The sequence below is a fragment of the Mixophyes fleayi genome, chromosome 6 (genome assembly GCF_038048845.1).
Source record: "Mixophyes fleayi isolate aMixFle1 chromosome 6, aMixFle1.hap1, whole genome shotgun sequence".
Taxonomy (NCBI): domain Eukaryota; kingdom Metazoa; phylum Chordata; class Amphibia; order Anura; family Limnodynastidae; genus Mixophyes; species Mixophyes fleayi.
The window spans coordinates 130,956,689-130,971,035 of record NC_134407.1 but is presented as its reverse complement, the minus strand read 5'-3'; the positions used below and the strand labels follow the sequence as shown (position 1 = coordinate 130,971,035).

The 14,347-nt window shown below is 40.0% G+C and overlaps 1 protein-coding gene across 1 annotated transcript in view; it reads right to left on the bottom strand.

Moving 5' to 3' along the window:
* Nucleotides 1–14,347, bottom strand: part of SULF2 (sulfatase 2) — a 298,832-nt gene that overhangs the window by 157,435 nt on the left and 127,050 nt on the right. The window contains exon 3 of the mRNA XM_075176428.1: nt 293–355. The gene's annotated coding sequence lies outside the window, so the exon portion shown is untranslated. The remainder of the gene's footprint in view (nt 1–292; nt 356–14,347) is intronic.

The window sequence follows — 14,347 nt, the reverse complement described above, 5'->3', positions numbered from 1 at the left end:
TACATATAAATATGCTGTAGAATAGACAGCATTGTAAGTGAGGGGGCAGGAAAACAATTTAGGGCTGGGGGGGTTGGGTGTATCCAGCCGATGAACCACCAGCTGAGCAGCTCTGTCCTAGATTTCAGATAGAAAGGATTAGTATACCACCTCAATGTGTATTCCATGTAAGTGTCATAGTTTTACACAAAAACATGAATGTGAATCATCAGATGGAATGCAAAAAACGTTTGCGAATCACTACACAATTTATTATGAAGCATCAAACAAATGTGGAATAACTGAACAGTACCTTGTCATGAACACCTTCTTATTATTCCCATGTGATCATCAATAAGGTATCCAGATGTTACTGCTGTGTTAAAGAAAGGGAAAACATATTACCAACTGGCTACCTCTCCAAAAATTCCTTACACATCCCCTTTACCTCCCCAAAGATTCAATCACACTTCAACACTCCTCTTCTATAATATGAGAGACATTGATTACAGCTGTCCAGTAACATGTGTAGGTTATAAAACACACTAAGCAACCTGAGAAGAGAGGCCTCGTAGCACAACATACAACAGACGAGGGGCCTCGTAGCACAACATACAACAGACGAGGGGCCTCGTAGCACAACATACAACAGACGAGGGGCCTCGTAGCACAACATACAACAGACGAGGGGCCTCGTAGCACAACATACAACAGACGAGGGGCCTCAAAGCACAACATACAACAGACGAGCGGCCTCATAGCACAACATACAATAGAAGAGGGGCCTCATAGCACAACATACAATAGAAGAGGGTCCTCATAGCACAACATACAATAGAAGAGGGGCCTCATAGCACAACATACAATAGAAGAGGGTCCTCATAGCACAATAAACAATAGAAGAGGGGCCTCATAGCACAACATACAGTAGAAAAGGATCCTCATAGCACAACATACAATAGAAAAGGGTCCTCATAGCATAACATAGAGAAAGGGCTGCATAATACAACACACATCAGAGAAGGGGCCTCATAAAAACCACATATAGAATGTACTAAATGATAGCTGGAATCTGATCGGTTTTTCAAACCTGACGGAAAACTGTCAGCTGATACATTTACCCCTAGAACCACTACTGCACTCACTACAGTTTTCAATTATTTTATAGTTTCATAAAAAAATAATTTAGCATTATAAGTTTGCTATTTTAACTTTACTGATTAATAAACAGAATCCTTTTACTGATTAATAAACAATGACTACTACACAAAATTACTTTGCAATCATTGCTGCTTTAATTTAGCTCATTATCCTTATTGTTCATTTTCACACACAACAGTGATTAACAGTGTCAGTATTATACCCTCCAGTTCGATGGTCCTTTTACACAAGGGATTAAACTGAAATAATATGGACATCCTACAGAGCTTTTATAGATTTATGAAAACGTATTTAAAAAGATTGTGTCCAAATGTTTTCAGTAGTTTCAAAGTACAGAATGCCTACGAAATTCTGTACAGCTCCCTATAGCAGGGTTTCAAAAGTCAATATGTCGGTCTCTAGTTTGCACTACGACAATGGGACACTATATTTAAGCCTTATTTGATTTAAAGAGATTTATAGAGACCAGAAGATATTTCTGAAAACTGCACCACAGGTTACCAGTAAGGAAAAGGTACTGTAACTGATAGCAACCAATCAGATGTTTTCTTTTAATTTCTAGTCTGTATGAAAAACAAATCACAGAATTTGATTTGTCGTTGGATTACAGCACCTTTTCTGCATTTGGAACAGTTTTCACAAATATCATCGCAATTTAAAAGATACAAAATAATGGACCAACACAACATTTTTTTTGTGTCTTCAGTGCCAATAACAATCTCAGACACAAACACTTCCTCTTGTCTACAAACTCTGTTATTAGGGTGTGTCTCCTGACCCCATTAAGCCGTCAAACACTACATTTATGTAACTTACAGACACGGTTTCCATTATCTGACATGATGGAGCTCCTGAGAAGTCAGGTCAGTCCCTGCATTATTTTCCTCACTATACCAGATGTTATGCAAGTAAGCACACACAGCTCCTGCTATTCCAAGCTCTGTTCCTGTGTAGACCGATTACTCACACCTAAATAGCTGCATTTAAATACATTCATACACTCCACCTGCACTGTTTGCTATGCCTGCCAAAGACTTTCTAGCAGATTGCACTCTCAGGAGGTATAATTACTGGGTAAAAGGGCTTGCACACCATGCGAACAAAGAACACTGACCCCCACGCTTGGGAAAGCTGAAGGAGTAAAATACAAATCTTTAATTACATACTACACCTTTTGTTAGCATTTCTTCAATTACCCTATGTGCTTATATAATAACACTTCTTGTTAAAAGGAGTACACTGGTGTCCCTGAAATCCTGGAGAAATTTAGATTGTCTTGGGACTTGTAATAGTCTACAGTCATGGACAAAAGTTTTGAGAATGACACAAGTATTAATTTCCCGAAGTCATTGTTTTTAGACCTTTTTGTCAGATGTTGCTATGGTATACTGAAGTAAAATTGCAAGCATTTCATAAGTGTCAAAGGGGGGTATTCAATTGTTAGCGAGATCCCCGGAAAACGAGCGCTCGAAAAATATTAGCGTTAACACGGCAATTACTCGCTGAATTTTATCTCGCAATGAAATTCAGCGAGTAAACTACCGTATTAACGGTATTTACGCGCATATTACCGTACTAACGGTAATATTTTTCGAGCGCTCGTTTTTCCGGGGATCTCGCTAACAATTGAATACCCCCAAAAGTCTTTTATTTACAATTACATTAAGTTTATGCAAAGAGTCAATATTTGCAGTATTGACCCTTCTTTTTGAAGACCTCTGCAATTCGTCCTGACATGCTGTCAATCAACTTCTGGGCAACATACTGAATGATAGTCGCCCATTGTTGCCTAATCAATGCCTGGAGTTTTCCAGAATTTGTGGATTTTTGTTTGCACACCCGCCTTTTGAGGATTGACCACAAGTTCTCAATGGGATTAAGGTCTGGGGAGATTCCTGGCAATGTTTAAAATTTAGATGTTTTGATCCCCAAGTCACTTAGTTATCATTTTTGCCTTATGGCAAGGTGCTCCATCATGTTGGAAAAGGTATTGTTCGTCACCAAACTGTTCTTGGATGGTTCGGAGAAGTTTCTCTTGGAGGATGTTTTGCTACTATTCTTTGTTCATGGCTGTGTTCTTAGGAAAAATTGTGAGCCGACTCCCTTGGCTGAGAAGCAACCCCACACATGAATGGTTTCAGGATGCTTTATTGTTGACATGACACAGGACTGATGGTAGCGCTCACCGTTCCTTCCCCGGGAAAGCATTTTTCCAGATGCCCCAAACTGAAAGTGGATTCATCACAGAAAATTACTTTACCCCAGTCCTCAGCAGTCCAATCCCTGTACCTTTTGCAGAATATCAGTCTGTCCCTGATCCTGGAGAGAAGTGGCTTCTTTGCTGGCCTTCTTGAGACCAGGCCATCTTCCAAAAGCCTGCTAAAAACCAGTCTCACTGTTAAGAAGTCAAATAATTCTCCGCATGAAATTTCATTAAAGATGTAAATGCTTAATTCGAGAATTCAGTGAATGGTTCAATATCTTTCAACCGATCGCTATTTTGAGTATTGAATCCTCAGTATACCATACAGAAAAAACCCCACAAATTATGGTGCACAATAATTTGTTTCTTTTTATCCATATGGTATACTGAGGATTTAATACTCAAAATAGCGATCGGTTGGAAGGTATTGGTATGTTTTTTAACAGACTTCCTCTAATTTCATACGGAATATGTTGTATAGTGCCGTCTTCTACCAATTATTTTTTTGTGTGTGTGTCTATTTGTCAAGACCTTTTTTTGGGTGAGGTCTGTGGATTAGAAGGGCTGCTTTACTTTCTTTCTTGTGCGCCTATTTGTGTTTTCAGACCTTTACTCTATACATCTTCCAAAAGTCTTCGCCTCACTGTGCGTGCAGATGCACTTACACCTGCCTGCTGCCATTCCTGAGCAAGCTCTGCACTGGTGGTGTCCCAATCCCACAGCTAAATTAACTTTAGGAAATGGTCCTGTCGCTTGCTGGATGTTCTTGGGCGCCCTGAAGCCTTCTTCACAACTATTGAACCTCTCTCCTTGAAGTTCTTGATGATAAATGGTTGATTTAGGTGCAATCTTACTAGCAGCAATATCCTTGCCTGTGAAGCTCTTTTTGTGCAAAGCAATGATGACTGTACCTGTTTCCTTGCAGATAACCATTGTTAACAGAGGAAAAACAATGCTTTCAAGCACCACCCACCTTTTAAAGCTTCCAGTCTGTTATGCTAAATCAATCAAAATGACAGTGTGATCTCCAGTCTTGTCCTCTTCCACACTCTCACCTGTGTTAATGAGAGAATCACTGACCTGGTGTCAGCTGGCAGGGCTGAAATGTAGTGGAAATTTTGTTTTGGGGATAAAGTTCATTGTCATGGTAAAGAGGGACTTTGAAATTAATTGCAATTCATCTGATCACTCTTCATGACATTCTGGAGTATAAGCAAATTGCCATCATAAAAACTGAGGCAGTAGGCTTTGTGAAAAATAATATTTGTGTAATTTTCAAAACTTTTGGCCATGACTGTACAGTAGTGCAGTGCTGCTAAATTCTGCAGGGCTTACTTACATTTTATTGGGATTAAAAACAATATTTTTAACAATTGAAAATACAACAGCATTTTCAGCCAAGAGGTCAGTGGCCTCGGTCAGTCAGAGGATCGATAACCCTAGAGAGTGAGGTGATAGTGGCCCCCAAACAGCCAGGGGGTCAGGGGCCCCATTAACCTGGAGGTCGATGGCACCAGACAGTGAGGTCTCAGTGGCCCCAGGTGTCGGTGGCCCCAGGCTTCCAGAAGGACAGTGGCCTCAGGCAGCAGGTAGACTCAGATGGCCGTTGAAACCAGATAGCCAGGGGCCCGGCAGCCCCAGGCAGTCAGTGGCACCAGGAAGCCATGGCCCCAATAAGGTAGGTCAACTGCATTAAAGTTTGTTCAGTTGATAAAACAAAAACAATTATTGTGATGGAACAGTGATGCCTATCAGGATCTAGATTATTGAAAATGCAATCTTTCTATTTTTTTCTAAATTATGTTCTCCATTGCACACATAGAAATACATAATCCAATCCAAACAACAACAGTACATATCACATCTAAGGGTAAAGGTTAAATATGGCCAGTAAAATCGCAGAAAATCTGTGGTTTGACAAAACCGCAGTTTCAAAATGTTGACATGGGAAATTGGAACTTTCCTGTCACATGAAGTTTTTTTATTCTCTTGTTTTCTCCTCTTGCTTCACTTGGGTACCAGATACAAATTTATAGTTGCAGGCCCTTGTGTGTATACATGATCATGCTGCTATTGGGACGCTACAAGGAGACATCAATTGGAAATCTAGAGACAAAATTCAAAGTTCCATGTTCAGAGGAGGTTAATGCAATATATGTCGGAACTTCAACCTGTTACCCGTCTCTGTAATGTTCCACACCATGAGAGTGCTAAAACGGCAATATACTTTCTTACAGACTGGACCACAAACTTTATTGTACATAGAAGAAATTCCTCTTAAGAACTGGTTAGGACATAATTATAATTTATATATATAATAAGTGGATGCTACCAATGCCTGTCTCCACAGTGAAGCCAGTTGCTTTTTTCTCATTACCGGCTGTAACACATGATCTATTGTGGTCGTTCAGTGTTATATTGTATTTTATCATTTTAACATTGTGATTAATTGTGCTTTTACTGAATTCATTCCTGCTATGTTATTATTAAGTGGCATTAGGTACTCATTTATTAATTCTTAGGATTGGCATACCTTATATAGTGACAGTTTATTCTGAACAAAAAACTATACTATTTATTTAGCAAATTTCTAATCTTTTTATTTTTTTATTTTTTACAGAAACACTAACAAAGAGCCCGCTGCTGGGCTGTTGCTTAAATTTTTCTTTATTTCTAACATCTGTGATCTTGGCTATGGTTTTATACAACGGTACTGTAGACAAACACCAGCATAATGCTATGACCCATTAGTTTACAGAGAGAATATATCTGAATAGCTTTCAAGCGGCTCTCCTTGACAGGTTAATTGATAAGAGCAGACTAAGGCTGCCAACTCAGACTTTTATCAAGGGACACACATAATTTACACCGATACTTGGCTTACTGTTTGGAACCAGGTGAGATGTTTACACCTTTGAATAGCGCCACCAAATATGTTGTAGGTTGGTTTTCTGGGTGCTGTCCAAAAGAAGAGGGACAATGAGAACGGGATATAAAACCATCAAGTGAACGCTTTGGTTTTTTTACAGTTACATTGTGATAATTGTTTGATACCTTGAAATATTTTGTTTTTCAAGGAGGGTAGGGATAGTCAGTCTACCATGCCTTCATAAATGGAGTAGGTTTCTGAAACAAATGTGATAAACTGGTAGTAGTGGAAGAACCACACTCTACCTCTACCACATGCCTATCTGACATTCAATCTTAAATAATGATTTTAATAAGATAATGAACTCCCAGAAGAAGAGTCTAATATTTCTAAAAAAGGATGCAGAAATGTTCATGACGAATGATATTTTTGGTGAACAGTAGTAGGGGTCAAAATGGGTGTTTTAGGATGCCACCAATCTACAGGTTACGTGGGCACGAGCCTTTATTGAGAGGTTGTATGTACATTGTTTATTAATAATCCTGGCTCTAGAAGTTTCCCAAATAAAGGCATAAATTGATCTCTACTCTAGACCAAAACACGGAGGACCCCGAACATGTACAGAAGCTTTGGGAAAATGGTCATTTTGACCACAGCCAGGCCTCACAGGCATGATATATAGTTTTTAGAACATTATTCAAGGTTTCTACAAAGACAAGACACATTTTGGGATAACTATATAACTATGGGCAAAACGGAGCGATGGGTTCCCAAGTAAAACTCCCTGATATGGAAGAAGGTCATTATCGCATAAGAAGCTGAAATTGAGTGCCAACAATGTTCATCTGTATGCTGAGTGACTAATCATCCTTGTGGTATATAGATATTCATGCGCAGGCTGGAGTATGTAGCACATTTATTAAGGGGGTCAAAAAGTGGGCAGAGGGAAGTGAGCGATATTGTGGAGTTCAGGAGTATATAATCTGCATAAAGACTCAGTTTGAATTCATGAAATCCCTATATGTAGCCACCCTGATCGTCTGGCCATTGGTATGAGGATCATTGCCAAAGCAAAGACAAGTGAAAAAAGAGACCATTGTCTGGTCCACATTGGTATTTCAAATTGCAGTGAATGTAGGGATGTGAATTGTATTAAGGACATTGGATCTAAATACAGTACTTTGACAAATTTGAAAAAGTTGCCTGTTAAAGCATATTTTTCCTAGGGTCAAACCCACGAACCTCAACTCTACCACGTTAAATGATTTTTTTTTATGCCAAAAATGGACTTGTTTTGCAACCTGTATAACATTAAGGAACATCTTTTATTATTTATTGCTTGTCTAGATTCAGAGAGTGTGGGCATGTGTTTAGCAAGTCTGGTGTCCATAATTTTGGCTTCAAAAGGTTCTATTTTCACGGATATTTTACAAATATTTCCTATAGTATCCTGATTGACCAAGACAGTGGTGAACAAACAGTAAAAAAATCGCACATCGGTTGGGAGTGAAGAGGCCGGCATGTTTTATGACCTATAAAATGTTTGGCAGTTGAGGACATTGTGTGTCATTCACCCCATAAATGTGTATCTTACATAAGACCTCATTATCACCTTTTTTTGGTACAAGCTCTTCTTATTGAGGTATCACTGTGTTCACATGATTTATATATACCCAGATATTCTGTAGTAGCAGAAATGTTAATAGGAATATGTTAAATTAGTTTATTTAATTATTGAAGACCTCTCTAGCGCTTACTGGAACTTCAAAGAAAGACAGAAGGAACCTTTCATTAAATATTTTCACTTTTAAGCTATGCTGTTACTTACTTTAAAGGGACGTAAGTTCTTCTAACCTGTTACTCCCCTGATTATTAAGACAAACGTGTAAATATGTAATGGGTACACAATAGACAACATAGAAAAACCTGACTACCTATAACTATTTGTATTCCTAAAAATAAACAGTGGAGGCCGCCTCCATTTTCTCAACTCCTTTCCCCTGGGGGAGACATTAGCACATACAGGGAATATGATTTGCTAACAGAATGTGACATTACACTCCTACTTTTGTGCAAATACCCATTTTTATGGGTAAGCACATGGATTTTAATAGTCTGGACTGTCTGATGGGAAGAGTTGGCTGGATCAGGGTGTTCCTTACTAAGCATAATATGACATAAATTAACATAAATATGGCAGGTGTTGCACTGAATTGTAAAATAAGATTTTATTCTGTGGGAGGAGATTGTTTAAAAGACTCCGCCTTTGTGCGGGGGTCCACCAGAGGGTGGTCAAAAAAGCAATTAAGGCGGAATGAGGGCACACATGCCTGATAATGCAATTAATTTTTACCATGCAGCATATTGCACTAAAAACTGGCACCACTCTGTTCAAAACATGGCAGACTGGGGCTCTATCTACATTAGTATATAGTGCTCATCCAAAATGAGAAGAAATTCTAATTATTTAATTCCGCATATAGAACAAGATCAGTGGTGCTCTGCACTTCTGCATGCACATGGAATAATACTCCACATTGCAGTTAAAAAGGAAGAATTTCCACAGACACAGTTTATTCCCAAGACTGTTTACACTGCAACTTGGAGGCTTTCAGGAAACAAGTCTAAGAAAAAAATGTAGATGATTTCCGGAGCTACATTGCCTTTCCCTGCTCGACAACACATTTATTTCTTATCTGACACGAGAATGTTATATGAGGAAAATTGCACAAAATGTGGCTAGAAACATATAGTATAATGACTGCATAATACATTCACTAACAGCCCTTGCACAGACATGTTGTTAAATCATCATGTAAATCTATAGAAATATCTGTTGACTCAATCCATATTGCTCACACATCATTAACATTAAAGTGCTTTATAACGGAGTGTTAGCATTCTGCTCTGGCGCTTTGGGGCCATTAATTCCTCTGACTGACAACTACAGACCTTGAGCTCGCAGGTTGTCAAAAGCATATGAAAACAACATAACTAATCATTTGTTAAGGAAAATGTGTTACTTTCTTTAAAGGTAACTGGGCAGTGTTAAGCAGATCTTTTAAAGATTCTTAACATGAACTTAAACTGTACATCAGAGTCGAGCAAATCATTTTGTATCCTGAACGTAGCCTATGCATTCACTAGTGTGTCATGAATATTAGTAATTATGAATCACGCCATTTTGGAGGGCGGGAGGGGGCGGGGCGAGGCCAATCGCGTCATTTTGGCCCCGCCCCCGCGAATTACGGTTTCACAGGGGGCGGGGCCAAAATGACGCGATTGTGTCCAGCCCCACCCCCTCCCGCCCTCCTGTCACGCCCCCTCTCCCAGATTGCAGGAGTAGGCAAGTATGCATTTATTTATATAGCGCCACTAATTCCGCATGAGATATACGGCAATCATCTAGACACAGTTACACAAATTGTGAATATGTTCTACAGAGTATTAACACAATTACAGTGCTTAATGGTGTTCCTTATCCACAATAGTACATTTTTCATTAGATCTACAGGGAGCTGACTTGTGTGTGTGGAATAAGGGAGGGGTTACCCCTTTCTATACATTTAATGTTTGTGGTTGGAAGTCGACTAAAGATTTAAGAAAATGTGCTTAAACCTCTATTTGATTTGAAGTCAGGTTTTCTGAGCTGTATCCAACCACTTTTATGATATTACTAGATTTACAAGCTGTATACAGTACAGTTCTGGACTCAAGAGTCAGAAAACGGGATTTGATATTGCAGCCAACAGACAATCTGTCTACAATTTGTGTGCATTTGAACGGTCAGACCAGTGGTAAGTCTGTGCATGTCTACCTCTAGTTACCTGGATATCATGTGGTGGTTTAAACGGATTTCTTCTCGTGCCTACAGCACCATTTATGAATCCCACAGGCACAAATATGTGTACAGTCATGGCCAAAAGCTTTTATGATGACATTTTGCTTATACTTCAGAGTGTCAAGAAGAGTGATCAGGTGAATTACAATTAATTTCAAAGTCCCTCTTTGCCATGATAATGAACTTTATCCCAAAAACATTTCCACTGCATTTCAGCCATGCCACAAAAGCTGAATCACTAAGATCAGCTCAGTGATTCTCTCGTTAACACAGGTGAGAGTGTTGACGAGGGCAAGGCTGGAGATCACTCTGTCATGCTGATTGAGTTAGAATAAGAGACTGGAAGCTTTAAAAGGAGGGTGGTGCTTGAAATCATTGTTTTTCCTCTGTTAACCATGTTTATCTGCAAGGAAACAGGTGCATTCATAATCGCTTTGCACAAAAAGGGGCTTTATAGGCAAGGATATTGCTGCTAGTAAGATTGCACCTAAATCAACCATTTATCGGATGATTCAGCTGCAGGATCGGGGCACCACCACGGCAAAGCTTACTCAGAAATGACAGTGGTCAGGTGTGAGTGCATTTGCATGCACAGTGAGGCGAAGACTTTTGGAGGATGGTCTAGTGTCAAGAAGGCCAGCAAAAAAGCCACTTCTCTCCAGGAAAAACATCAGTGACAGACTGATATTTTGCAAAAGGTACAGGGAGTGGGCTCACTCACAATTTTTCCTAAGAACACAACCATGAATAAAGAATGGTACCGAAACATACTCTAAGAGCAACTTCTCCCAAATATCCCAGAACAGTTTGGTGACGAACAATGCCTTCTCCAGGATGATGTAGCACCTTGCTATAAGGCAAAAGTGATATCTAAGTGGATTGGGGATCAAAACATCAAAATTTTGGGTCCATGGCCAGAAAACTTCCCAGACCTTAATCCAATTGAGAACTTGTGGCACAATTTCTGACAAACTCCAAGCAGTGATTAGGCAAGAATGGGCAACCATTAGTCAGTATGTGACCCAGAAGCTGATTGACAGCATGCCAGGGCAAATTGCAGAGGTATTCAAAAAGAAGGGTCAACACTGCAAATATTGACTATTTGCATAAACTTAATGTAATTGTCAATAAAAGCGTTTGACACTTATGAAATGATTGTAATTTTACTTCAGTATACTATAGCAACATCTGACAAAAAGGTCTAAAAACAATGAAGCAACAAACTTTGTGAAAACCAATACTTGTGTCATTCTCAAAACTTTTGGCCACGACTGTAAATCCCCAGGTAACAGTTACAGGCATACTCCATGTTGCATCTCATGTGTGAATCCTCTGGTATTATCACTGTCAGATGTGGCCATGTTCTCTTACCAATATGTTTCTATTTTAAGAACATGCAAGTCCCCAATTAGATATAACACTTTATATGTTACTGAACTAAATATAAATATACTAAAACCAGAAATATTGTATATACTGTAAACATGCTAAAAGCTGAAAAGTTTAAAAAGATCTATCCTGCATCAGTGTGCTGCAATGCAGAAATCCGAACATGAATGAGAGGCTTGCAGCCTCCCAGGTAATGGAAACCCTCTGGGCAGTTCGGTTTGCATGCAGAGACATAGGGATAAATGTATCATACCCCGGTTTCTTTAACTCGCGGGAGTTCGGCATTTTCGCAGCTTAAATTTAAAGCGGCGCTGCCTTGTAAAGGAATTTGAAAGAATCACATTCTCCTTTGCTATTTCAGCTTTTTGATTTGCATCAGTAGACAGGGATGCCAGGATCTAGCTTATATCATACTTACCAACTTTTGAAAGTTGGCTTCCGGGAGCCTGCCGGGGAAGGTGGGCGTGATGGGGGCGGGGCTCCATAATTCGTGTCATTTTGGACCCAAACCCCGTGACATAATGACGCAAACGCATCATTTTACACCAGGGGTGGGGCCAAATGCCGCAATTCCCGTTGAATTGCGGCGTTTTGGACCTAATTCTGTCCACTACACTAGGAAGTGGGCAGATGCGGGAGATTGCCACACTATCCCGGGAGTCCGTTAGACTCTCTCGAAATGCGGGAGTCTCCCGGACATTCCGGGAGAGTTGGCAAGTATGGCTTATATTTTCCATTTAAGATGGGGGAGGGACTACTTCACTATACTTTAAACTGCAGTATTAGTCAGTATACTTTTCCCTTATTGTATTAATTTAAAATGTTAAGATAAAGACTACACACAGCACAAATATTGCTAACGCCCACAAAAAGGCTGCTTCCACCCTGAGTGGGCAGTGGGTCCTCTATAAGGAATATTGGCAATAAGTCCACCGTAAAGAATACTGGTAGAGCAGAGAAAATGACTGCCACCATCCTGTGTAGTTCGTTTGGTCAACTATAATTCACCTTTAAATTGACAATTAAATTTACAGTTTAGTTCAAATTATCACCAAAGAATGTGCAAATAATGTAATATGTAATTTATCTAAAAAATTAAAATGGGAAATGATCCTAGCTAGGTAATCTGAATCCTGAGCATTTTTGTCATTAAAGTAAGAATTTTCTAATCCTTTGTAACTGCTTTTTGTTTCTTTACTTCACAGATAAACCTGTTTCAGGATGTGGGTTCAGTCTATTAGTTCCCCCTCATCCCAATTATATCAGCTGGGTAAGGAATGGAACTTGGCATGGAGAGAATACAGATTGTGCCGAGCAACAAACATTTTTGACAACGTTCCACAAGACAGACTTCTGCCAAGAAAGAAGGAGCCAAAGATATGGTGAGAATGTGCCTCTGATATTAAAACACGAATTACTGAGACAATGATACAGTGCTTAGAACAATAAGGCCTCATATTCTCAGACTGAAGAAAACTGATGGACCGCATCCAAATGACTCTCATAAAAGCAGTGGAAGATTTACGCACATTCTGCTTCATTGTATGTGGGGAGGTGGCCAAAAAGAGATAAAAAAAGTATCTAACGTATTCCTATACCTCTCATTACAGCTGACTCCATATACACTATATGGACAAAAGTATTTGGCCACACCTGTTAATTATTGAATTGAGGTGTTTCAATCAGACCCATTGCTAGAAGTGTATAAAATCAAGCACCAGCCGTTCAGTCTCCATTTTCAAATACTGGAGATACAAAATGGGTCATTCTGAAGAGCTAAGTGACTTCAGGCGTGGTACTGTGATAGGATGCCACCTTTGCAAAAAGACGGTTCGTGAAATTTCATCCCTGCTGGACATTCCACAGTCAACTGTAAGTTATATTATTAGAAAGTGGAAGAGTTTAGGAACAACAGCAACTCAACCACGAAGCGGAAGACCACGTAAAATCACAGAGCAGCCTCAACGACTGCTAAGGCGCATGATACTTAAAAGTCACCAAGGCTCTGCTGATTCCATAGCTGAAGAGTTTCGAACTTCCACTGGCATTAATGTAAGCACCAAAACTGTGCGGCGAGAGATTAATGCAATGGGTTTCCTTGGCTGAGCAACTGCTTGCAAGTCTCACGTCACTAAGTCCAATGCCAAGCGTCTGATGGAGAGGTGTAAAGCACACCGACACTGGACTGTGGAGCAGTGGAAATGTGTTCTGTGGAATGACGAATCCCGCTTCTCTGTTTGGCAGTCAGATGGGCGAGTCTGAGTTTGGCGGATGTCAGGAGAACGTTACCTGTTTAACTGCATTATGCCAACTGTGAAGTTTGGTGGAGAAGTGATAAAGGTATGGGCCTGTTTTTCAGGGTTTGGGCTAGGCCCCTTATATCCAGTGAAGGGCAATCTTAATTATTCAGCATACCAAATCACTTTGGACAATTATCATCATCACCATTTATTTATATAGCGCCACTGATTCCGGAGCGCTGCACAGAGAACTCATTCACATCAGTCCCTGCCCCATAGGAGCTTACAGTCTAAATTCTCTACCGTACAAAGACAGACCGAGAGAGACTAGGGTCAATTTTGATAGCAGCCAATTAACCTACCAGTATGTTTTTGGAGCGTGGGAGGAAACCGGAGCACCCGGAGGAATCCCACGCAAACACGGAAAGAACATACAAACTCCAATGCTATGCTTCCAACTTTGTGGCAACAGTTTGGGGAAGGCCCTTTTTATTCCAACATGACTGTGCCCCAGTACACAAAGCAAGGACTACAAAGACATGGTTTGATGAGTTTGGTGTGAAAGAACTTGACTGACCCGCCCAGAGCTCTGACCTGAACCCCACTGAACACCTTTGGGATGAACTGGAACGGAGATTGCGAGCCAGGCCCTCTCATCCAACATC